Below are 26406 nucleotides of genomic sequence, written 5' to 3'. Positions count from 1 at the left end.
CATCAAACTTAATTAAAAAAGTCATTTAAGCCTTTTCACAGTGAGATCTATGCGATATGGCCGAGAAATGTAATTTTGATGTTAACTCCCAAACCGCTGCGCAGAAGTCAACCAAACTTCACCCAATAGTGTATTGTATCACATTCTAGTAGTTACATTTGGAAATTTGGTTCTAGGACATTTGATTTGAGCGCAATCCTCAAACTTAGGTCAAAAAAGCCATTTAAGCCTTTTCACAGTGAGATCTATGCGATATGGCCGAGAAATGTAATTTTGATGTTAACTCCCAAACCGCTGCGCAGAAGTCAACCAAACTTCACCCAATAGTGTATTGTATCACAATCTAGTAGTTACATTTGAAAATTTTGTTCTAGGACATTTTGTTTGAACACAATCATCAAACTTAATTAAAAAAGTCATTTAAGCCTTTTCACAGTGAGATCTATGCGATATGGCCGAGAAATGTAATTTTGATGTTAACTCCCAAACCGCTGCGCAGAAGTCAACCAAACTTCACCCAATAGTGTATTGTATCACAATCTAGTAGTTACATTTGGAAATTTAGTTCTAGGACATTTGGTTTGAGCGCAATCTTCAAACTTAATTAAAAAAAGTCATTTAAGCCTTTTCACAGTGAGATCTATGCGATATGGCCGAGAAATGTAATTTTGATGTTAACTCCCAAACCGCTGCGCAGAAGTCAACCAAACTTCACCCAATAGTGTATTTTATCACAATCTAGTAGTTACATTTGGAAATTTAGTTCTAGGACATTGGGTTTGAGCGCAATCTTCAAACTTAATTAAAAAAAGTCATTTAAAGCTTTTCACAGTGAGATCTATGCGATATGGCCGAGAAATGTAATTTTGATGTTAACTCCCAAACCGCTGCGCAGAAGTCAACTAAACTTCACCCAATAGTGTATTTTATCACAATCTAGTAGTTACATTTGGAAAATTAGTTCTAGGACATTTGATTTGAGCGCAATCTTCAAACTTAATTAAAAAAAGTCATTTAAGCGTTTTCACAGTGAGATCTATGCGATATGGCCGAGAAATGTAATTTTGATGTTAACTCCCAAACCGCTGCGCAGAAGTCAACCAAACTTCACCCAATAGTGTATTTTATCACAATCTAGTAGTTACATGTGGAAATTTGGTTCTAGGACATTTGATTTGAGCGCAATCCTCAAACTTAGGTCAAAAAAGCCATTTAAGCCTTTTCACAGTGAGATCTATGCGATATGGCCGAGAAATGTAATTTTGATGTTAACTCCCAAACCGCTGCGCAGAAGTAAACCAAACTTCACCCAATAGTGTATTGTATCACAATCTAGTAGTTACATTTGAAAATTTTGTTCTAGGACATTTTGTTTGAGCGCAATCATCAAACTTAATTAAAAAAGTCATTTAAGCCTTTTCACAGTGAGATCTATGCGATATGGCCGAGAAATGTAATTTTGATGTTAACTCCCAAACCGCTGCGCAGAAGTCAACCAAACTTCACCCAATAGTGTATTGTATCACAATCTAGTAGTTACATTTGAAAATTTTGTTCTAGGACATTTTGTTTGAGCGCAATCATCAAACTTTATTAAAAAAGTGATTTAAGCCTTTTCACAGTGAGATCTATGCGATATGGCCGAGAAATGTAAATTTGATGTTAACTCCCAAACCGCTGCGCAGAAGTCAACCAAACTTCACCCAATAGTGTATTGTATCACATTCTAGTAGTTACATTTAAAAATTTCGTTCTAGGACATTTGGTTTGAGCGCAATCATTAAACTTAATTAAAAAAGTCAATTAAGCCTTTTCACAGTGAGATCTATGCGATATGGCCGAGAAATGTAATTTTGATGTTAACTCCCAAACCGCTGCGCAGAAGTCAACCAAACTTCACCCATTAGTGTATTGTATCACAATCTAGTAGTTACATGTGGAAATTTGGTTCTAGGACATTTGATTTGAGCGCAATCCTCAAACTTAGGTCAAAAAAGCCATTTAAGCCTTTTCACAGTGAGATCTATGCGATATGGCCGAGAAATGTAATTTTGATGTTAACTCCCAAACCGCTGCGCAGAAGTAAACCAAACTTCACCCATTAGTGTATTGTATCACAATCTAGTAGTTACATGTGGAAATTTGGTTCTAGGACATTTGATTTGAGCGCAATCCTCAAACCTAGGTCAAAAAAGCCATTTAAGCCTTTTCACAGTGAGATCTATGCGATATGGCCGAGAAATGTAATTTTGATGTTAACTCCCAAACCGCTGCGCAGAAGTAAACCAAACTTCACCCAATAGTGTATTTTATCACAATCTAGTAGTTACATTTGGAAATTTAGTTCTAGGACATTTGATTTGAGCGCAATCTTCAAACTTAATTAAAAAAAGTCATTTAAGGCTTTTCACAGTGAGATCTATGCGATATGGCCGAGAAATGTAATTTTGATGTTAACTCCCAAACCGCTGCGCAGAAGTAAACCAAACTTCACCCAATAGTGTATTGTATCACAATCTAGTAGTTACATTTGGAAATTTAGTTCTAGGACATTTGGTTTGAGCGCAATCTTCAAACTTAATTAAAAAAAGTCATTTAAGCCTTTTCACAGTGAGATCTATGCGATATGGCCGAGAAATGTAATTTTGATGTTAACTCCCAAACCGCTGCGCAGAAGTCAACCAAACTTCACCCAATAGTGTATTTTATCACAATCTAGTAGTTACATTTGGAAATTTAGTTCTAGGACATTTGGTTTGAGCGCAATCTTCAAACTTAATTAAAAAAAGTCATTTAAGGCTTTTCACAGTGAGATCTATGCGATATGGCCGAGAAATGTAATTTTGATGTTAACTCCCAAACCGCTGCGCAGAAGTCAACCAAACTTCACCCAATAGTGTATTTTATCACAATCTAGTAGTTACATTTGGAAATTTAGTTCTAGGACATTTGATTTGAGCGCAATCTTCAAACTTAATTAAAAAAAGTCATTTAAGCGTTTTCACAGTGAGATCAATGCGATATGGCCGAGAAATGTAATTTTGATGTTCACTCCCAAACCGCTGCGCAGAAGTCAACCAAACTTCACCCAATAGTGTATTTTATCACAATCTAGTAGTTACATGTGGAAATTTGGTTCTAGGACATTTGATTTGAGCGCAATCCTCAAACTTAGGTCAAAAAAGCCATTTAAGCCTTTTCACAGTGAGATCTATGCGATATGGCCGAGAAATGTAATTTTGATGTTAACTCCCAAACCGCTGCACAGAAGTAAACCAAACTTCACCCATTAGTGTATTGTATCACAATCTAGTAGTTACATGTGGAAATTTGGTTCTAGGACATTTGATTTGAGCGCAATCCTCAAACTTAGGTCAAAAAAGCCATTTAAGCCTTTTCACAGTGAGATCTATGCGATATGGCCGAGAAATGTAATTTTGATGTTAACTCCCAAACCGCTGCGCAGAAGTAAACCAAACTTCACCCAATAGTGTATTGTATCACAATCTAGTAGTTACATTTGAAAATTTTGTTCTAGGACATTTTGTTTGAGCGCAATCATCAAACTTAATTAAAAAAGTCATTTAAGCCTTTTCACAGTGAGATCTATGCGATATGGCCGAGAAATGTAATTTTGATGTTAACTCCCAAACCGCTGCGCAGAAGTCAACCAAACTTCACCCAATAGTGTATTGTATCACAATCTAGTAGTTACATTTGAAAATTTTGTTCTAGGACATTTGATTTGAACGCAATCATCAAACTTAATTAAAAAAGTCATTTAAGCCTTTTCACAGTGAGATCTATGCGATATGGCCGAGAAATGTAATTTTGATGTTAACTCCCAAACCGCTGCGCAGAAGTCAACCAAACTTCACCCAATAGTGTATTGTATCACAATCTAGTAGTTGCATTTGGAAATTTAGTTCTAGGACATTTGGTTTGAGCGCAATCTTCAAACTTAATTAAAAAAAGTCATTTAAGGCTTTTCACAGTGAGATCTATGCGATATGGCCGAGAAATGTAATTTTGATGTTAACTCCCAAACCGCTGCGCAGAAGTCAACCAAACTTCACCCAATAGTGTATTTTATCACAATCTAGTAGTTACATTTGGAAATTTAGTTCTAGGACATTTGATTTGAGCGCAATCTTCAAACTTAATTAAAAAAAGTCATTTAAGCGTTTTCACAGTGAGATCTATGCGATATGGCCGAGAAATGTAATTTTGATGTTCACTCCCAAACCGCTGCGCAGAAGTCAAACAAACTTCACCCAATAGTGTATTTTATCACAATCTAGTAGTTACATGTGGAAATTTGGTTCTAGGACATTTGATTTGAGCGCAATCCTCAAACTTAGGTCAAAAAAGCCATTTAAGCCTTTTCACAGTGAGATCTATGCGATATGGCCGAGAAATGTAATTTTGATGTTAACTCCCAAACCGCTGCGCAGAAGTAAACCAAACTTCACCCAATAGTGTATTTTATCACAATCTAGTAGTTACATTTGAAAATTTTGTTCTAGGACATTTTGTTTGAGCGCAATCATCAAACTTAATTAAAAAAGTCATTTAAGCCTTTTCACAGTGAGATCTATGCGATATGGCCGAGAAATGTAATTTTGATGTTAACTCCCAAACCGTTGCGCAGAAGTCAACCAAACTTCACCCAATAGTGTATTGTATCACAATCTAGTAGTTACATTTGAAAATTTTGTTCTAGGACATTTTGTTTGAGCGCAATCATCAAACATTATTAAAAAAGTCATTTAAGCCTTTTCACAGTGAGATCTATGCGATATGGCCGAGAAATGTAAATTTCATGTTAACTCCCAAACCGCTGCGCAGAAGTCAACCAAACTTCACCCAATAGTGTATTGTATCACATTCTAGTAGTTACATTTGGAAATTTAGTTCTAGGACATTTGGTTTGAGCGCAATCTTCAAACTTAATTAAAAAAAGTCATTTAAGCGTTTTCACAGTGAGATCTATGCGATATTGCCGAGAAATGTAATTTTGATGTTAACTCCCAAACCGCTGCGCAGAAGTCAACCAAACTTCACCCAATAGTGTATTTTATAACAATCTAGTAGTTACATTTGGAAATTTAGTTCTAGGACATTTGGTTTGAGCGCAATCTTCAAACTTAATTAAAAAAAGTCATTTAAGGCTTTTCACAGTGAGATCTATGCGATATGGCCGAGAAATGTAATTTTGATGTTAACTCCCAAACCGCTGCGCAGAAGTCAACCAAACTTCACCCAATAGTGTATTTTATCACAATCTAGTAGTTACATTTGGAAATTTAGTTCTAGGACATTTGATTTGAGCGCAATCTTCAAACTTAATTAAAAAAAGTCATTTAAGCGTTTTCACAGTGAGATCTATGCGATATGGCCGAGAAATGTAATTTTGATGTTCACTCCCAAACCGCTGCGCAGAAGTCAACCAAACTTCACCCAATAGTGTATTTTATCACAATCTAGTAGTTACATGTGGAAATTTGGTTCTAGGACATTTGATTTGAGCGCAATCCTCAAACTTAGGTCAAAAAAGCCATTTAAGCCTTTTCACAGTGAGATCTATGCGATATGGCCGAGAAATGTAATTTTGATGTTAACTCCCAAACCGCTGCGCAGAAGTAAACCAAACTTCACCCAATAGTGTATTGTATCACAATCTAGTAGTTACATTTGAAAATTTTGTTCTAGGACATTTTGTTTGAGCGCAATCATCAAACTTAATTAAAAAAGTCATTTAAGCCTTTTCACAGTGAGATCAATGCGATATGGCCGAGAAATGTAATTTTGATGTTAACTCCCAAACCGCTGCGCAGAAGTCAACCAAACTTCACCCAATAGTGTATTGTATCACAATCTAGTAGTTACATTTGAAAATTTTGTTCTAGGACATTTTGTTTGAGCGCAATCATCAAACTTTATTAAAAAAGTGATTTAAGCCTTTTCACAGTGAGATCTATGCGATATGGCCGAGAAATGTAAATTTGATGTTAACTCCCAAACCGCTGCGCAGAAGTCAACCAAACTTCACCCAATAGTGTATTGTATCACATTCTAGTAGTTACATTTAAAAATTTCGTTCTAGGACATTTGGTTTGAGCGCAATCATTAAACTTAATTAAAAAAGTCATTTAAGCCTTTTCACAGTGAGATCTATGCGATATGGCCGAGAAATGTAATTTTGATGTTAACTCCCAAACCGCTGCGCAGAAGTCAACCAAACTTCACCCATTAGTGTATTGTATCACAATCTAGTAGTTACATGTGGAAATTTGGTTCTAGGACATTTGATTTGAGCGCAATCCTCAAACTTAGGTCAAAAAAGCCATTTAAGCCTTTTCACAGTGAGATCTATGCGATATGGCCGAGAAATGTAATTTTGATGTTAACTCCCAAACCGCTGCGCAGAAGTAAACCAAACTTCACCCATTAGTGTATTGTATCACAATCTAGTAGTTACATGTGGAAATTTGGTTCTAGGACATTTGATTTGAGCGCAATCCTCAAACCTAGGTCAAAAAAGCCATTTAAGCCTTTTCACAGTGAGATCTATGCGATATGGCCGAGAAATGTAATTTGGATGTTAACTCCCAAACCGCTGCGCAGAAGTAAACCAAACTTCACCCAATAGTGTATTGTATCACAATCTAGTAGTTACATTTGAAAATTTTGTTCTAGGACATTTTGTTTGAGCGCAATCATCAAACTTAATTAAAAAAGTCATTTAAGCCTTTTCACAGTGAGATCTATGCGATATGGCCGAGAAATGTAATTTTGATGTTAACTCCCAAACCGCTGCGCAGAAGTCAACCAAACTTCACCCAATAGTGTATTGTATCACAATCTAGTAGTTACATTTGAAAATTTTGTTCTAGGACATTTTGTTTGAACGCAATCATCAAACTTAATTAAAAAAGTCATTTAAGCCTTTTCACAGTGAGATCTATGCGATATGGCCGAGAAATGTAATTTTGATGTTAACTCCCAAACCGCTGCGCAGAAGTCAACCAAACTTCACCCAATAGTGTATTGTATCACAATCTAGTAGTTGCATTTGGAAATTTAGTTCTAGGACATTTGGTTTGAGCGCAATCTTCAAACTTAATTAAAAAAAGTCATTTAAGGCTTTTCACAGTGAGATCTATGCGATATGGCTGAGAAATGTAATTTTGATGTTAACTCCCAAACCGCTGCGCAGAAGTCAACCAAACTTCACCCAATAGTGTATTTTATCACAATCTAGTAGTTACATTTGGAAATTTAGTTCTAGGACATTTGATTTGAGCGCAATCTTCAAACTTAATTAAAAAAAGTCATTTAAGCGTTTTCACAGTGAGATCTATGCGATATGGCCGAGAAATGTAATTTTGATGTTCACTCCCAAACCGCTGCGCAGAAGTCAAACAAACTTCACCCAATAGTGTATTTTATCACAATCTAGTAGTTACATGTGGAAATTTGGTTCTAGGACATTTGATTTGAGCGCAATCCTCAAACTTAGGTCAAAAAAGCCATTTAAGCCTTTTCACAGTGAGATCTATGCGATATGGCCGAGAAATGTAATTTTGATGTTAACTCCCAAACCGCTGCGCAGAAGTAAACCAAACTTCACCCAATAGTGTATTTTATCACAATCTAGTAGTTACATTTGAAAATTTTGTTCTAGGACATTTTGTTTGAGCGCAATCATCAAACTTAATTAAAAAAGTTATTTAAGCCTTTTCACAGTGAGATCTATGCGATATGGCCGAGAAATGTAATTTTGATGTTAACTCCCAAACCGCTGCGCAGAAGTCAACCAAACTTCACCCAATAGTGTATTGTATCACAATCTAGTAGTTACATTTGAAAATTTTGTTCTAGGACATTTTGTTTGAGCGCAATCATCAAACATTATTAAAAAAGTCATTTAAGCCTTTTCACAGTGAGATCTATGCGATATGGCCGAGAAATGTAAATTTCATGTTAACTCCTAAACCGCTGCGCAGAAGTCAACCAAACTTCACCCAATAGTGTATTGTATCACATTCTAGTAGTTACATTTGGAAATTTAGTTCTAGGACATTTGGTTTGAGCGCAATCTTCAAACTTAATTAAAAAAAGTCATTTAAGCGTTTTCACAGTGAGATCTATGCGATATGGCCGAGAAATGTAATTTTGATGTTAACTCCCAAACCGCTGCGCAGAAGTCAACCAAACTTCACCCAATAGTGTATTTTATAACAATCTAGTAGTTACATTTGGAAATTTAGTTCTAGGACATTTGGTTTGAGCGCAATCTTCAAACTTAATTAAAAAAAGTCATTTAAGGCTTTTCACAGTGAGATCTATGCGATATGGCCGAGAAATGTAATTTTGATGTTAACTCCCAAACCGCTGCGCAGAAGTAAACCAAACTTCACCCAATAGTGTATTTTATCACAATCTAGTAGTTACATTTGAAAATTTTGTTCTAGGACATTTTGTTTGAGCGCAATCATCAAACTTAATTAAAAAAGTCATTTAAGCCTTTTCACAGTGAGATCTATGCGATATGGCCGAGAAATGTAATTTTGATGTTAACTCCCAAACCGCTGCGCAGAAGTCAACCAAACTTCACCCAATAGTGTATTGTATCACAATCTAGTAGTTACATTTGGAAATTTAGTTCTAGGACATTTGATTTGAGCGCAATCTTCAAACTTAATTAAAAAAAGTCATTTAAGCGTTTTCACAGTGAGATCTATGCGATATGGCCGAGAAATGTAATTTTGATGTTCACTCCCAAACCGCTGCGCAGAAGTCAACCAAACTTCACCCAATAGTGTATTTTATCACAATCTAGTAGTTACATGTGGAAATTTGGTTCTAGGACATTTGATTTGAGCGCAATCCTCAAACTTAGGTCAAAAAAGCCATTTAAGCCTTTTCACAGTGAGATCTATGCGATATGGCCGAGAAATGTAATTTTGATGTTAACTCCCAAACCGCTGCGCAGAAGTAAACCAAACTTCACCCAATAGTGTATTGTATCACAATCTAGTAGTTACATTTGAAAATTTTGTTCTAGGACATTTTGTTTGAGCGCAATCATCAAACTTAATTAAAAAAGTCATTTAAGCCTTTTCACAGTGAGATCAATGCGATATGGCCGAGAAATGTAATTTTGATGTTAACTCCCAAACCGCTGCGCAGAAGTCAACCAAACTTCACCCAATAGTGTATTGTATCACAATCTAGTAGTTACATTTGAAAATTTTGTTCTAGGACATTTTGTTTGAGCGCAATCATCAAACTTTATTAAAAAAGTGATTTAAGCCTTTTCACAGTGAGATCTATGCGATATGGCCGAGAAATGTAAATTTGATGTTAACTCCCAAACCGCTGCGCAGAAGTCAACCAAACTTCACCCAATAGTGTATTGTATCACATTCTAGTAGTTACATTTAAAAATTTCGTTCTAGGACATTTGGTTTGAGCGCAATCATTAAACTTAATTAAAAAAGTCATTTAAGCCTTTTCACAGTGAGATCTATGCGATATGGCCGAGAAATGTAATTTTGATGTTAACTCCCAAACCGCTGCGCAGAAGTCAACCAAACTTCACCCATTAGTGTATTGTATCACAATCTAGTAGTTACATGTGGAAATTTGGTTCTAGGACATTTGATTTGAGCGCAATCCTCAAACTTAGGTCAAAAAAGCCATTTAAGCCTTTTCACAGTGAGATCTATGCGATATGGCCGAGAAATGTAATTTTGATGTTAACTCCCAAACCGCTGCGCAGAAGTAAACCAAACTTCACCCATTAGTGTATTGTATCACAATCTAGTAGTTACATGTGGAAATTTGGTTCTAGGACATTTGATTTGAGCGCAATCCTCAAACCTAGGTCAAAAAAGCCATTTAAGCCTTTTCACAGTGAGATCTATGCGATATGGCCGAGAAATGTAATTTGGATGTTAACTCCCAAACCGCTGCGCAGAAGTAAACCAAACTTCACCCAATAGTGTATTTTATCACAATCTAGTAGTTACATTTGGAAATTTAGTTATAGGACATTTGATTTGAGCGCAATCTTCAAACTTAATTAAAAAAAGTCATTTAAGGCTTTTCACAGTGAGATCTATGCGATATGGCCGAGAAATGTAATTTTGATGTTAACTCCCAAACCGCTGCGCAGAAGTCAACCAAACTTCACCCAATAGTGTATTTTATCACAATCTAGTAGTTACATTTGGAAATTTAGTTCTAGGACATTTGGTTTGAGCGCAATCTTCAAACTTAATTAAAAAAAGTCATTTAAGGCTTTTCACAGTGAGATCTATGCGATATGGCCGAGAAATGTAATTTTGATGTTAACTCCCAAACCGCTGCGCAGAAGTCAACCAAACTTCACCCAATAGTGTATTTTATCACAATCTAGTAGTTACATTTGGAAATTTAGTTCTAGGACATTTGATTTGAGCGCAATCCTCAAACTTAGGTCAAAAAAGCCATTTAAGCCTTTTCACAGTGAGATCTATGCGATATGGCCGAGAAATGTAATTTTGATGTTAACTCCCAAACCGCTGCGCAGAAGTAAACCAAACTTCACCCAATAGTGTATTGTATCACAATCTAGTAGTTACATTTGAAAATTTTGTTCTAGGACATTTTGTTTGAGCGCAATCATCAAACTTAATTAAAAAAGTCATTTAAGCCTTTTCACAGTGAGATCTATGCGATATGGCCGAGAAATGTAATTTTAATGTTAACTCCCAAACCGCTGCGCAGAAGTCAACCAAACTTCACCCAATAGTGTATTGTATCACAATCTAGTAGTTACATTTGAAAATTTTGTTCTAGGACATTTTGTTTGAGCGCAATCATCAAACTTAACCCCTTAACGCCGAATGTCGCGATTCGGCATCATACCGTTCCCGCTTTGAAAGCGGCCAAAATATCGTCTGCCTTTGTTCACTGCCGGTACATTAACGTCAAACACATGCCTAGGAACCTTTTTCAAGCATTAGTTTCAGTCGTGTCCGAACAGAGACAACACCGCTTCCTTTTCCGGACCGTGATATTCAAGATGAAAGCCACGTCGAAGTCCTGCGCACCAACTTGACTAATTCATTCAATTCAAGGTAAGTCAGCTAAAATAAAAAAATATGTACCGTCTTATTGTGTACTTGTGTTGCTAACACGATGAGATAGAGTTTCTATGATGAGTATTTTTGAAGCTCTATGACGATTTTGGTTTGTAGCGCTATCGCTACAGCCGGCATCATCGGAAAAGCACCTCCCCCCTCCCCCGCCACCCCGCAAACGTAAATGCGTTGTTTGTCGAAGGTTTGCAACACTCGCACGCGTTTTATCTATAAACTATCACTCTCGTTATCATCTGTAAACATTACAAAAGTAATGTGTTGCATAAAAAAGGGCATTTGTGGTTACTATTTTTCTGTAGAACAAATAAATGAACGCATCCTTTATATGCAACGGTGCACACGGGTGCCTCCATGTCGTTCCACTTTTAGACACGTTTTATTCAGACATTGCCACACTTGTTGTCATCTGTAGACATAATAAACATAACGTGTTGCATAAACAATGTCATTGCTATTGATTTATTTTTCTTATTTCTATATAATGAAAAATGAACACAGCATGAGCTGATAACTACCAAACAGAAGCAAATGTATGTATGTTGATGGTTTTCAACACATTTTGTTTTGAAATTATAACAGTAATTTCTTTACCTTATTTTTCTGCAGAAATACAAATGAATGCAGCAGCTTTTTACGCAAAGCTAGCACACCGGGCCAAACCACCTCCTGTTGAGAGTGCTCTCAGTGAGAGTGAGGGCAGCGATGAGGAGTACAATCCTAATAAAGCAAGTGAAGGTGATTTTGTGTCAAGTTTGAGCTTGTTTGACATCTATGGATGTAACTACGTGAACACACTGAAAAGATAAAAATGTTTGGTGTTTCCTAAAGTGATTTATTATTTTCTGCACCAGGTGATGAAAGCAGCAGCAATGACTCTACAGTGGACATTAGCAGCAGTGAGGAAGATGATGATGATCCGCCTCATCCACCTCCAACCACCAGTGCTGCACCTGCAAGACCTTCAAGAGCTACATCAAGGGCAGATCGAGCCTAAAGCAATATATCCAAAAAAAAGCCATACAAATTGGGATACAAGATTTTTGTACTGTGCGACATAAGAGGTCTGGTGCACTCATTTGACATATTCACAGGGAAAATAGATCCGGTACCAGGCCAACCAGACATAGGAGCCAGTGGTAACATTGTGCTCAAGCTTGCACAAGTCATTCATCCTGCTGTTCTTTGATAACTGGTTCTCATCTGTAGATCTGTTTGTTGCTCTTGCAAAAAAGGGCATACCTGCACTTGGGACCGTGCAGCACAATCGCCTGCGTGGGTGCTGTTTCAGTGCAGACTCATAGATGAAGAAGAAGCGAAGAGGGACATTTGAAGAGCAAGAGGCTCTTGTGGACAATGTCTGCATAAGAGCAGTCAAATGGTTTGACAATAGAGGGGTGATTGTTGCCAGCACATTTGCCAGTGCCCTGTCTGTTATGATAAAAATCATCTTTTATTTATTTATCTACATCATATGTCTTCTAGTCTGATTAAAAATGTGATGTACATCTGTGTTTAAACAAAAACAATAATTGTTTTTCAGAATTTCACAAGCAGTGAAAAAAGATGTTGCGATAAAAGTGTGTTCAGACCTGAGATGGGTATGTGCCTTTTTTGCCATTTGTTTTCCTTTATTGCCTGTTGTCGCTAATCGGCATCATACCTAAATGTATGACTATTTTATGGGCTATATTCAAATTAACACTTTCAATTTAATTTAGCATCTATTTGAAAGTAAAAACACACCCCAATTATTTTTTTTATTATTGGAAAAAAATTTAGGCATTAAGGGGTTAATTAAAAAAGTCATTTAAGCCTTTTCACAGTGAGATCTATGCGATATGGCTGAGAAATGTAATTTCGATGTTAACTCCCAAACCGCTGCGCAGAAGTCAACCAAACTTCACCCAATAGTGTATTGTATCACAATCTAGTAGTTACATTTGAAAATTTTGTTCTAGGACATTTTGTTTGAACGCAATCATCAAACTTAATTAAAAAAGTCATTTAAGCCTTTTCACAGTGAGATCTATGCGATATGGCCGAGAAATGTAATTTTGATGTTAACTCCCAAACCGCTGCGCAGAAGTCAACCAAACTTCACCCAATAGTGTATTTTATCACAATCTAGTAGTTACATTTGGAAATTTAGTTCTAGGACATTTGATTTGAGCGCAATCTTCAAACTTAATTAAAAAAAGTCATTTAAGCGTTTTCACAGTGAGATCTATGCGATATGGCCGAGAAATGTAATTTTGATGTTCACTCCCAAACCGCTGCGCAGAAGTCAAACAAACTTCACCCAATAGTGTATTTTATCACAATCTAGTAGTTACATGTGGAAATTTGGTTCTAGGACATTTGATTTGAGCGCAATCCTCAAACTTAGGTCAAAAAAGCCATTTAAGCCTTTTCACAGTGAGATCTATGCGATATGGCCGAGAAATGTAATTTTGATGTTAACTCCCAAACCGCTGCGCAGAAGTAAACCAAACTTCACCCAATAGTGTATTTTATCACAATCTAGTAGTTACATTTGAAAATTTTGTTCTAGGACATTTTGTTTGAGCGCAATCATCAAACTTAATTAAAAAAGTCATTTAAGCCTTTTCACAGTGAGATCTATGCGATATGGCCGAGAAATGTAATTTTGATGTTAACTCCCAAACCGCTGCGCAGAAGTCAACCAAACTTCACCCAATAGTGTATTGTATCACAATCTAGTAGTTACATTTGAAAATTTTGTTCTAGGACATTTTGTTTGAGCGCAATCATCAAACTTTATTAAAAAAGTCATTTAAGCCTTTTCACAGTGAGATCTATGCGATATGGCCGAGAAATGTAAATTTCATGTTAACTCCCAAACCGCTGCGCAGAAGTCAACCAAACTTCACCCAATAGTGTATTGTATCACAATCTAGTAGTTACATTTGAAAATTTTGTTCTAGGACATTTTGTTTGAGCGCAATCATCAAACTTAATTAAAAAAGTCATTTAAGCCTTTTCACAGTGAGATCTATGCGATATGGCCGAGAAATGTAATTTTGATGTTAACTCCCAAACCGCTGCGCAGAAGTCAACCAAACTTCACCCAATAGTGTATTGTATCACAATCTAGTAGTTACATTTGAAAATTTTGTTCTAGGACATTTTGTTTGAGCGCAATCATCAAACTTTATTAAAAAAGTGATTTAAGCCTTTTCACAGTGAGATCTATGCGATATGGCCGAGAAATGTAAATTTGATGTTAACTCCCAAACCGCTGCGCAGAAGTCAACCAAACTTCACCCAATAGTGTATTGTATCACATTCTAGTAGTTACATTTAAAAATTTCGTTCTAGGACATTTGGTTTGAGCGCAATCATTAAACTTAATTAAAAAAGTCATTTAAGCCTTTTCACAGTGAGATCTATGCGATATGGCCGAGAAATGTAATTTTGATGTTAACTCCCAAACCGCTGCGCAGAAGTCAACCAAACTTCACCCATTAGTGTATTGTATCACAATCTAGTAGTTACATGTGGAAATTTGGTTCTAGGACATTTGATTTGAGCGCAATCCTCAAACTTAGGTCAAAAAAGCCATTTAAGCCTTTTCACAGTGAGATCTATGCGATATGGCCGAGAAATGTAATTTTGATGTTAACTCCCAAACCGCTGCGCAGAAGTAAACCAAACTTCACCCATTAGTGTATTGTATCACAATCTAGTAGTTACATGTGGAAATTTGGTTCTAGGACATTTGATTTGAGCGCAATCCTCAAACCTAGGTCAAAAAAGCCATTTAAGCCTTTTCACAGTGAGATCTATGCGATATGGCCGAGAAATGTAATTTGGATGTTAACTCCCAAACCGCTGCGCAGAAGTAAACCAAACTTCACCCAATAGTGTATTTTATCACAATCTAGTAGTTACATTTGGAAATTTAGTTCTAGGACATTTGATTTGAGCGCAATCTTCAAACTTAATTAAAAAAAGTCATTTAAGGCTTTTCACAGTGAGATCTATGCGATATGGCCGAGAAATGTAATTTTGATGTTAACTCCCAAACCGCTGCGCAGAAGTCAACCAAACTTCACCCAATAGTGTATTTTATCACAATCTAGTAGTTACATTTGGAAATTTAGTTCTAGGACATTTGATTTGAGCGCAATCTTCAAACTTAATTAAAAAAAGTCATTTAAGCGTTTTCACAGTGAGATCTATGCGATATGGCCGAGAAATGTAATTTTGATGTTCACTCCCAAACCGCTGCGCAGAAGTCAACCAAACTTAACCCAATAGTGTATTTTATCACAATCTAGTAGTTACATGTGGAAATTTGGTTCTAGGACATTTGATTTGAGCGCAATCCTCAAACTTAGGTCAAAAAAGCCATTTAAGCCTTTTCACAGTGAGATCTATGCGATATGGCCGAGAAATGTAATTTTGATGTTAACTCCCAAACCGCTGCGCAGAAGTAAACCAAACTTCACCCATTAGTGTATTGTATCACAATCTAGTAGTTACATGTGGAAATTTGGTTCTAGGACATTTGATTTGAGCGCAATCCTCAAACTTAGGTCAAAAAAGCCATTTAAGCCTTTTCACAGTGAGATCTATGCGATATGGCCGAGAAATGTAATTTTGATGTTAACTCCCAAACCGCTGCGCAGAAGTAAACCAAACTTCACCCAATAGTGTATTGTATCACAATCTAGTAGTTACATTTGAAAATTTTGTTCTAGGACATTTTGTTTGAGCGCAATCATCAAACTTAATTAAAAAAGTCATTTAAGCCTTTTCACAGTGAGATCTATGCGATATGGCCGAGAAATGTAATTTTGATGTTAACTCCCAAACCGCTGCGCAGAAGTCAACCAAACTTCACCCAATAGTGTATTGTATCACAATCTAGTAGTTACATTTGAAAATTTTGTTCTAGGACATTTTGTTTGAGCGCAATCATCAAACTTTATTAAAAAAGTGATTTAAGCCTTTTCACAGTGAGATCTATGCGATATGGCCGAGAAATGTAAATTTGATGTTAACTCCCAAACCGCTGCGCAGAAGTCAACCAAACTTCACCCAATAGTGTATTGTATCACATTCTAGTAGTTACATTTAAAAATTTCGTTCTAGGACATTTGGTTTGAGCGCAATCATTAAACTTAATTAAAAAAGTCATTTAAGCCTTTTCACAGTGAGATCTATGCGATATGGCCGAGAAATGTAATTTTGATGTTAACTCCCAAACCGCTGCGCAGAAGTCAACCAAACTTCACCCAATAGTGTATTGTATCACAATCTAGTAGTTACATTTGAAAATTTTGTTCTAGGACATTTTGTTTGAGCGCAATCATCAAACTTTATTAAAAAAGTCATTTAAGCCTTTTCAAAGTGAGATCTATGCGATATGGCCGAGAAATGTAATTTTGATGTTCACTCCCAAACCGCTGCGCAGAAGTCAACCAAACTTCACCCAATAGTGTATTGTATCACAATCTAGTAGTTACATGTGGAAATTTGGTTCTAGGACATTTGATTTGAGCGCAATCCTCAAACTTAGGTCAAAAAAGCCATTTAAGCCTTTTCACAGTGAGATCTATGCGATATGGCCGAGAAATGTAATTTTGATGTTAACTCCCAAACCGCTGCGCAGAAGTCAACCAAACTTCACCCATTAGTGTATTGTATCACAATCTAGTAGTTACATGTGGAAATTTGGTTCTAGGACATTTGATTTGAGCGCAATCCTCAAACTTAGGTCAAAAAAGCTATTTAAGCCTTTTCACAGTGAGATCTATGCGATATGGCCGAGAAATGTAATTTTGATGTTAACTCCCAAACCGCTGCGCAGAAGTAAACCAAACTTCACCCATTAGTGTATTGTATCACAATCTAGTAGTTACATGTGGAAATTTGGTTCTAGGACATTTGATTTGAGCGCAATCCTCAAACTTAGGTCAAAAAAGCCATTTAAGCCTTTTCACAGTGAGATCTATGCGATATGGCCGAGAAATGTAATTTTGATGTTAACTCCCAAACCGCTGCGCAGAAGTCAACCAAACTTCACCCATTAGTGTATTGTATCACAATCTAGTAGTTACATGTGGAAATTTGGTTCTAGGACATTTGATTTGAGCGCAATCCTCAAACTTAGGTCAAAAAAGCCATTTAAGCCTTTTCACAGTTAGATCTATGCGATATGGCCGAGAAATGTAATTTTGATGTTAACTCCCAAACCGCTGCGCAGAAGTAAACCAAACTTCACCCATTAGTGTATTGTATCACAATCTAGTAGTTACATGTGGAAATTTGGTTCTAGGACATTTGATTTGAGCGCAATCATCAAACTTAATTAAAAAAGCCATTTAAGCCTTTTCACAGTGAGATCTATGCGATATGGCCGAGAAATGTAATTTTGATGTTCACTCCCAAACCGCTGCGCAGAAGTCAACCAAACTTCACCCAATAATGTATTGTATCACAATCTAGTAGTTACATTTGAAAATTTTGTTCTAGGACATTTTGTTTAAGCGCAATAATCAAACTTTATTAAAAAAGTCATTTAAGCCTTTTGACAGTGAGATCTATGCGATATGGCCGAGAAATGTAATTTTGATGTTAACTCCCAAACAGCTGCGCAGAAGTAAACCAAACTTCACCCAATAGTGTATTGTATCACAATCTAGTAGTTACATTTAAAAATTTTGTTCTAGGACATTTTGTTTGAGCGCAATCATCAAACTTAATTAAAAAAGGCATTTAAGCCTTTTCACAGTGAGATCTATGCGATATGGCCGAGAAATGTAATTTTGATGTTAACTCCCAAACCGCTGCGCAGAAGTCAACCAAACTTCACCCAATAGTGTATTTTATCACAATCTAGTAGTTACATTTGGAAATTTAGTTCTAGGACATTTGATTTGAGCGCAATCTTCAAACTTAATTAAAAAAAGTCATTTAAGCCTTTTCACAGTGAGATCTATGCGATATGGCCGAGAAATGTAATTTTGATGTTAACTCCCAAACCGCTGCGCAGACGTAAACCAAACTTCACCCATTAGTGTATTGTATCACAATCTAGTAGTTACATGTGGAAATTTGGTTCTAGGACATTTGATTTGAGCGCAATCCTCAAACTTAGGTCAAAAAAGCCATTTAAGCCTTTTCACAGTGAGATCTATGCGATATGGCCGAGAAATGTAATTTTGATGTTAACTCCCAAACCGCTGCGCAGAAGTCAACCAAACTTCACCCAATAGTGTATTGTATCACAATCTAGTAGTTACATTTGAAAATTTTGTTCTAGGACATTTTGTTTGAACGCAATCATCAAACTTAATTAAAAAAGTCATTTAAGCCTTTTCACAGTGAGATCTATGCGATATGGCGGAGAAATGTAATTTTGATGTTAACTCTCAAACCGCTGCGCAGAAGTCAACCAAACTTCACCCAATAGTGTATTGTATCACAATCTAGTAGTTACATTTGAAAATTTTGTTCTAGGACATTTTGTTTGAGCGCAATCATCAAACTTCATTAAAAAAGTCATTTAAGCCTTTTCACAGTGAGATCTATGCGATATGGCCGAGAAATGTAATTTTGATGTTAACTCCCAAACCGCTGCGCAGAAGTCAACCAAACTTCACCCATTAGTGTATTGTATCACAATCTAGTAGTTACATGTGGAAATTTGGTTCTAGGACATTTGTTTTGAGCGCAATCCTCAAACTTAGGTCAAAAAAGCCATTTAAGCCTTTTCACAGTGAGATCTATGCGATATGGCCGAGAAATGTAATTTTGATGTTAACTCCCAAACCGCTGCGCAGAAGTCAACCAAACTTCACCCAATAGTGTATTTTATCGCAATCTAGTAGTTACATTTGGAAATTTAGTTCTAGGACATTTGATTTGAGCGCAATCTTCAAACTTAATTAAAAAAAGTCATTTAAGCCTTTTCACAGTGAGATCTATGCGATATGGCCGAGAAATGTAATTTTGATGTTCACTCCCAAACCGCTGCGCAGAAGTCAACCAAACTTCACCCATTAGTGTATTGTATCACAATCTAGTAGTTACATGTGGAAATTTGGTTCTAGGACATTTGATTTGAGCGCAATCCTCAAACTTAGGTCAAAAAAGCCATTTAAGCCTTTTCACAGTTAGATCTATGCGATATGGCCGAGAAATGTAATTTTGATGTTAACTCCCAAACCGCTGCGCAGAAGTAAACCAAACTTCACCCATTAGTGTATTGTATCACAATCTAGTAGTTACATGTGGAAATTTGGTTCTAGGACATTTGATTTGAGCGCAATCATCAAACTTAATTAAAAAAGCCATTTAAGCCTTTTCACAGTGAGATCTATGCGATATGGCCGAGAAATGTAATTTTGATGTTCACTCCCAAACCGCTGCGCAGAAGTCAACCAAACTTCACCCAATAATGTATTGTATCACAATCTAGTAGTTACATTTGAAAATTTTGTTCTAGGACATTTTGTTTAAGCGCAATAATCAAACTTTATTAAAAAAGTCATTTAAGCCTTTTGACAGTGAGATCTATGCGATATGGCCGAGAAATGTAATTTTGATGTTAACTCCCAAACAGCTGCGCAGAAGTAAACCAAACTTCACCCAATAGTGTATTGTATCACAATCTAGTAGTTACATTTAAAAATTTTGTTCTAGGACATTTTGTTTGAGCGCAATCATCAAACTTAATTAAAAAAGGCATTTAAGCCTTTTCACAGTGAGATCTATGCGATATGGCCGAGAAATGTAATTTTGATGTTAACTCCCAAACCGCTGCGCAGAAGTCAACCAAACTTCACCCAATAGTGTATTTTATCACAATCTAGTAGTTACATTTGGAAATTTAGTTCTAGGACATTTGATTTGAGCGCAATCTTCAAACTTAATTAAAAAAAGTCATTTAAGCCTTTTCACAGTGAGATCTATGCGATATGGCCGAGAAATGTAATTTTGATGTTAACTCCCAAACCGCTGCGCAGACGTAAACCAAACTTCACCCATTAGTGTATTGTATCACAATCTAGTAGTTACATGTGGAAATTTGGTTCTAGGACATTTGATTTGAGCGCAATCCTCAAACTTAGGTCAAAAAAGCCATTTAAGCCTTTTCACAGTGAGATCTATGCGATATGGCCGAGAAATGTAATTTTGATGTTAACTCCCAAACCGCTGCGCAGAAGTCAACCAAACTTCACCCATTAGTGTATTGTATCACAATCTAGTAGTTACATTTGAAAATTTTGTTCTAGGACATTTTGTTTGAACGCAATCATCAAACTTAATTAAAAAAGTCATTTAAGCCTTTTCACAGTGAGATCTATGCGATATGGCGGAGAAATGTAATTTTGATGTTAACTCTCAAACCGCTGCGCAGAAGTCAACCAAACTTCACCCAATAGTGTATTGTATCACAATCTAGTAGTTACATTTGAAAATTTTGTTCTAGGACATTTTGTTTGAGCGCAATCATCAAACTTCATTAAAAAAGTCATTTAAGCCTTTTCACAGTGAGATCTATGCGATATGGCCGAGAAATGTAATTTTGATGTTAACTCCCAAACCGCTGCGCAGAAGTCAACCAAACTTCACCCATTAGTGTATTGTATCACAATCTAGTAGTTACATGTGGAAATTTGGTTCTAGGACATTTGTTTTGAGCGCAATCCTCAAACTTAGGTCAAAAAAGCCATTTAAGCCTTTTCACAGTGAGATCTATGCGATATGGCCGAGAAATGTAATTTTGATGTTAACTCCCAAACCGCTGCGCAGAAGTCAACCAAACTTCACCCAATAGTGTATTTTATCGCAATCTAGTAGTTACATTTGGAAATTTAGTTCTAGGACATTTGATTTGAGCGCAATCTTCAAACTTAATTAAAAAAAGTCATTTAAGCCTTTTCACAGTGAGATCTATGCGATATGGCCGAGAAATGTAATTTTGATGTTCACTCCCAAACCGCTGCGCAGAAGTCAACCAAACTTCACCCATTAGTGTATTGTATCACAATCTAGTAGTTACATGTGGAAATTTGGTTCTAGGACATTTGATTTGAGCGCAATCCTCAAACTTAGGTCAAAAAAGCCATTTAAGCCTTTTCACAGTGAGATCTATGCGATATGGCCGAGAAATGTAATTTTGATGTTAACTCCCAAACCGCTGCGCAGAAGTCAACCAAACTTCACCCATTAGTGTATTGTATCACAATCTAGTAGTTACATGTGAAAATTTGGTTCTAGGACATTTGATTTGAGCGCAATCCTCAAACTTAGGTCAAAAAAGCCATTTAAGCCTTTTCACAGTGAGATCTATGCGATATGGCCGAGAAATGTAATTTTGATGTTAACTCCCAAACCGCTGCGCAGAAGTCAACCAAACTTCACCCATTAGTGTATTGTATCACAATCTAGTAGTTACATGTGGAAATTTGGTTCTAGGACATTTGATTTGAGCGCAATCCTCAAACTTAGGTCAAAAAAGCCATTTAAGCCTTTTCACAGTGAGATCTATGCGATATGGCCGAGAAATGTAATTTTGATGTTAACTCCCAAACCGCTGCGCAGAAGTTAACCAAACTTCACCCATTAGTGTATTGTATCACAATCTAGTAGTTACATGTGGAAATTTGGTTCTAGGACATTTGATTTGAGCGCAATCATCAAACTTAATTAAAAAAGCCATTTAAGCCTTTTCACAGTGAGATCTATGCGATATGGCCGAGAAATGTAATTTTGATATTCACTCCCAAACCGCTGCGCAGAAGTCAACCAAACTTCACCCAATAATGTATTGTATCACAATCTAGTAGTTACATTTGAAAATTTTGTTCTAGGACATTTTGTTTAAGCGCAATCATCAAACTTTATTAAAAAAGTCATTTAAGCCTTTTGACAGTGAGATCTATGCGATATGGCCGAGAAATGTAATTTTGATGTTAACTCCCAAACCGCTGCGCAGAAGTAAACCAAACTTCACCCAATAGTGTATTGTATCACAATCTAGTAGTTACATTTAAAAATTTTGTTCTAGGACATTTTGTTTGAGCGCAATCATCAAACTTAATTAAAAAAGTCATTTAAGCCTTTTCACAGTGAGATCTATGCGATATGGCCGAGAAATGTAATTTTGATGTTAACTCCCAAACCGCTGCGCAGAAGTCAACCAAACTTCACCCAATAGTGTATTTTATCACAATTTAGTAGTTACATTTGGAAATTTAGTTCTAGGACATTTGATTTGAGCGCAATCTTCAAACTTAATTAAAAAAAGCCGTTCTCACCTTTTGACAGTGAGCTCTACTCAATTCGGCCGAGAAATGTAATTTTGATGTTAATTCCCAAAAAGCTGCGCAGAAGTCAATCAAACTTCACCCAATAGTGTATTGTATCACAATCTAGTAGTTATATTTAGAAATTTGGTTCTAGGACATTTGGTTTGAGTGCAATCCTCAAACTGTGTTCAAAAAAGCCATTGTCGCCTTTTGAAAGTGAAATGTATTCACTTCAGCCGAGAAATGTAATATTGATGATAACTCCTCAACTGCTGCGCAGAAGTGAACCAAACTTCACCCAATAGTGTATTGTATCACAATCTCGGAGTTACATTTGTAAATTTGGTTTGTAGGACATTTGGTTTGAGCGCAATCCTCAAACTGAGTTCAAAAAAGCCGTTCTCACCTTTTGACAGTGAGCTCTACCCAATTCGGTCGAGAAATGTAATTTTGATGTTAACTCCCAAACCGTTGCGCAGAAGTGAACCAAACTTCACCCAATAGTGTATTGTATCACAATCTAGTAGTTACATTTGGAAATTTGGTTCTAGGACATTTGGTTTGAGCGCAATCCTCATACTTAGTTCAAAAAAGCCATTTACGCATTTTGACAGTGAGCTCTACTCAATTCGGCCAAGAAATGTAATATTGATGATAACACCTAAACCGCTGCGCAGAAGTCAACCAACCTTCACCCAGTAGTGTATTGTGTGACATTCTAGTAGTTACATTTGGAAATTTGGTTCTAGGACATTTGGTCTGAGCGCAATCCTCAAACTGTGTTAAAAAAAGCCATGCTTACCTTTCAAAAGTGAGATCTATTCACTTCGGCTGAGAATAGTAATATTGATGATAACTCCCAAACCGCTGCGCAGAAGTGAACCAAACTTCCCCCAATAGTGTATTGTATCACAATCTAGTAGTTACATTTGGAAATTTGGTTCTAGGACATTTGGTTTGAGCGCAATCCTCAAACTGAGTTTAAGAAAGCCGTTCTCACCTTTTGACAGTGAGCTCTACTCAATTTGGCCGTGAAATGTAATTTTGATGTTAACTCCCAAACCGCTGCGCAGAAGTGAACCAAACTTCACCCAATATTGTATTGTATCACAATCTAGTAGTTACATTTGGAAATTTGGTTCTAGGACATTTGGTTTGAGCGCATTCCTCAAACTGAGTTAAAAAAAGCCGTTCTCACCTTTTGACAGTGAGCTCTACTCAATTCGGCCGAGAAATGTAATTTTGATGTTAACTCCCAAAAAGCTGCACAGAAGTCAATCAAACTTCACCCAATAGTGTATTGTATCACAATCTGGTAGTTATATTTGGAAATTTGGTTCTAGGACATTTGGTTTGAGTGCAATCCTCAAACTGAGTTAAAAAAAAGCCGTTCTCACCTTTTGACAGTGAGATCTATTCACTTCGGCCGAAAAATATAATTTTGATGATAACTCCCAAACTGATGCGCAGAAGTGAACCAAACTTCACCCAATAGTGTATTGTATCACAATCTAGTAGTTACATTTGGAAATTTGGTTCTAGGACATTTGGTTTGAGCGCAATCCTCATACGTAGTTCAAAAAAGCCATTTACGCATTTTGACAGTGAGCTCTACTCAATTCGGCCAAGAAATGTAATTTTGATGTTAACTCCCAAACCGCTGCGCAGAAGTGAACCAAACTTCACCCAATAGTGTATTGTATCACAATCTAGTAGTTACATTTGGAAATTTTGTTCTAGGACATTTGGTTTGAGCGCAATCCTCAAACTTAGTTCAAAAAAGCCGTTCTCACCTTTTGACAGTGAGATCTATTCACTTCAGCCGAGAAATGTAATTTTGATGTTAACTCCCAAACCGCTGCGCAGAAGTAAACCAAACTTCACCCAAAAGTGTATTGTATCACAATCTAGTAGTTACATTTGGAAATTTGGTTCTAGGACATTTGGTTTGAGCGCACTCCTCAAACTGAGATCAAAAAAGAGATTGTTGCCTTTTAAAAGTGAAATGTATTCACTTCAGCCGAGAAATGTAATATTGATGATAACTCCTAAACTGCTGCGCAGAAGTGAACCAAACTTCACCCAATAGTGTATTGTATCACAATCTCGGAGTTACATTTGGAAATTTGGTTTGTAGGACATTTGGTTTGAGTGCAATCCTCAAACTGAGTTTAAAAAAGCCATTCTCACCTTTTGACAGTGAGCTCTACTCAATTCGGCCAAGAAATGTAATTTTGATGTTAACTCCCAAACCGCTGCGCAGAAGTGAACCAAACTTCACCCAATAGTGTATTGTATCACAATCTAGTAGTTACATTTGGAAATTTGGTTCTAGGACATTTGGTTTGAGCGCAATCCTCAAACTGAGGTCAAAAATGCCGTTCTCACCTTTTGACAGTGAGCTCTACTCAATTTGGCCGAGAAATGTAATTTTGATGTTAACTCCCAAACCGCTGCGCAGAAGTGAACCAAACTTCACCCAATAGTGTATTGTATCACAATCTAGTAATTACATTTGGAAATTTGGTTATTGGACATTTGGTTTGAGTGCAATCCTCAAACTTATTTCAAAAAAGCCATTTACGCCTTTTGACTGTGAGATCTATTCACTTCGGCCGAGAAATGTAATTTTGATGTTAACTCCCAAACCGCTGCGCAGAAGTGAACCAAACTTCACCCAATTGTGTACTGTATCACAATCTAGTAGTTACATTTGGAAATTTGGTTCTAGGACATTTGGTTTTAGCGCAATCCTCAAACTGAGTTCAAAAAAGCCATTCTCACCTTTTGACAGTAAGCTCTACTCAATTCGGCCGAGAAATGTAATTTTGATGTTAACTCCCAAACCGCTGCGCTGAAGTCAACCAAACTTCACCCAATAGTGTATTGTATCACAATCTAGTAGTTACTTTTGGAAATTTGGTTCTAGGACATTTGGTTTGAGCGCACTATTCAAACTGAGTTCAAAAAAGCCATTGTCGCCTTTTGAAAGTGAAATGTATTCACTTCGGCCGAGAAATGTAATATTGATGATAACTCCTAAACCGCTGCGCAGAAGTGAACCAACCTTCACCCAATAGTGTATTGTGTGACATTCTAGTAGTTACATTTGGAAATTTGGTTGTAGGACATTTGGTCTGAGCGCAATCCTCAAACTGTGTTAAAAAAAGCCATGCTTACCTTTCAAAAGTGAGATCTATTCACTTCGGCTGAGAATTGTAATATTGATGATAACTCCCAAACCGCTGCGCAGAAGTGAACAAAACTTCACCCAATAGTGTATTGTGTCACATTCTAGTAGTTACATTTGGAAATTTGGTTCTAGGACATTTGGTTTGAGCGCAATCCTCAAACTGAGTTCAAAAAAGCCATTTTCACCTTTTGAAAGTGAGATCTATTCACTTCGGCCGAGAAATGTAATATTGATGATCACTCCCACACCGCTGCGCAGAAGTGAAGTTAACTTCACCCAATAGTGTATTGCATCACATTCTAGTAGTTACATTTGGGAATTTGGTTCTAGGACATTTGGTTTGAGCGCAATCCTCAAACTGAATTCAAAAAAGCCATTCTCACCTTTTGAAAGTGAGATCTATTCACTTCGGCCGAGAAATGTAATATTGATGATAACTCCCAAACAGCTGCTCAGAAGTCAACCAAACTTCACCCAATAGTGTATTGTGTCACATTCTAGTAGTTTCATTTGGAAATTTGATTCTAGGACAATTGGTTTGAGCGCAATCCTCAAACTGAGTTCAAAAAAGCCATTCTCACCTTTTGAAAGTGAGATGTATTCACTTCGGCCGAGAAATGTAATATTGATTATAACTCCCAAACCGCTCCGCAGAAGTGAACCAAACTTCACCCAATAGTGCATTGTATCACAATCTAGTAGTCACATTTAGAAATTTGGTTCTAGGACATTTGGTTTGAGCGGGTGTGGCTCGTTGCCCGGGTGGGTGGCGGGG

The 26406-nt window shown here is 36.7% G+C and overlaps 1 long non-coding RNA gene across 1 annotated transcript; it reads left to right on the top strand.

The window, feature by feature from the left end:
• The first annotated feature begins 11032 nt into the window (after positions 1–11032).
• On the top strand, positions 11033–12746 carry LOC130920898 (uncharacterized). Its single transcript, XR_009064245.1, has 3 exons — positions 11033–11129; positions 11760–11888; positions 12005–12746. It is a non-coding gene; the product is annotated as an uncharacterized LOC130920898 (long non-coding RNA).
• The last annotated feature ends 13660 nt before the right edge of the window (positions 12747–26406 follow it).

Source organism: Corythoichthys intestinalis, chromosome 1 (assembly GCF_030265065.1).
Source record: "Corythoichthys intestinalis isolate RoL2023-P3 chromosome 1, ASM3026506v1, whole genome shotgun sequence".
Classification (NCBI taxonomy): Eukaryota; Metazoa; Chordata; class Actinopteri; order Syngnathiformes; family Syngnathidae; genus Corythoichthys; species Corythoichthys intestinalis.
This window is presented reverse-complemented; position numbering and strand designations above follow the sequence as displayed.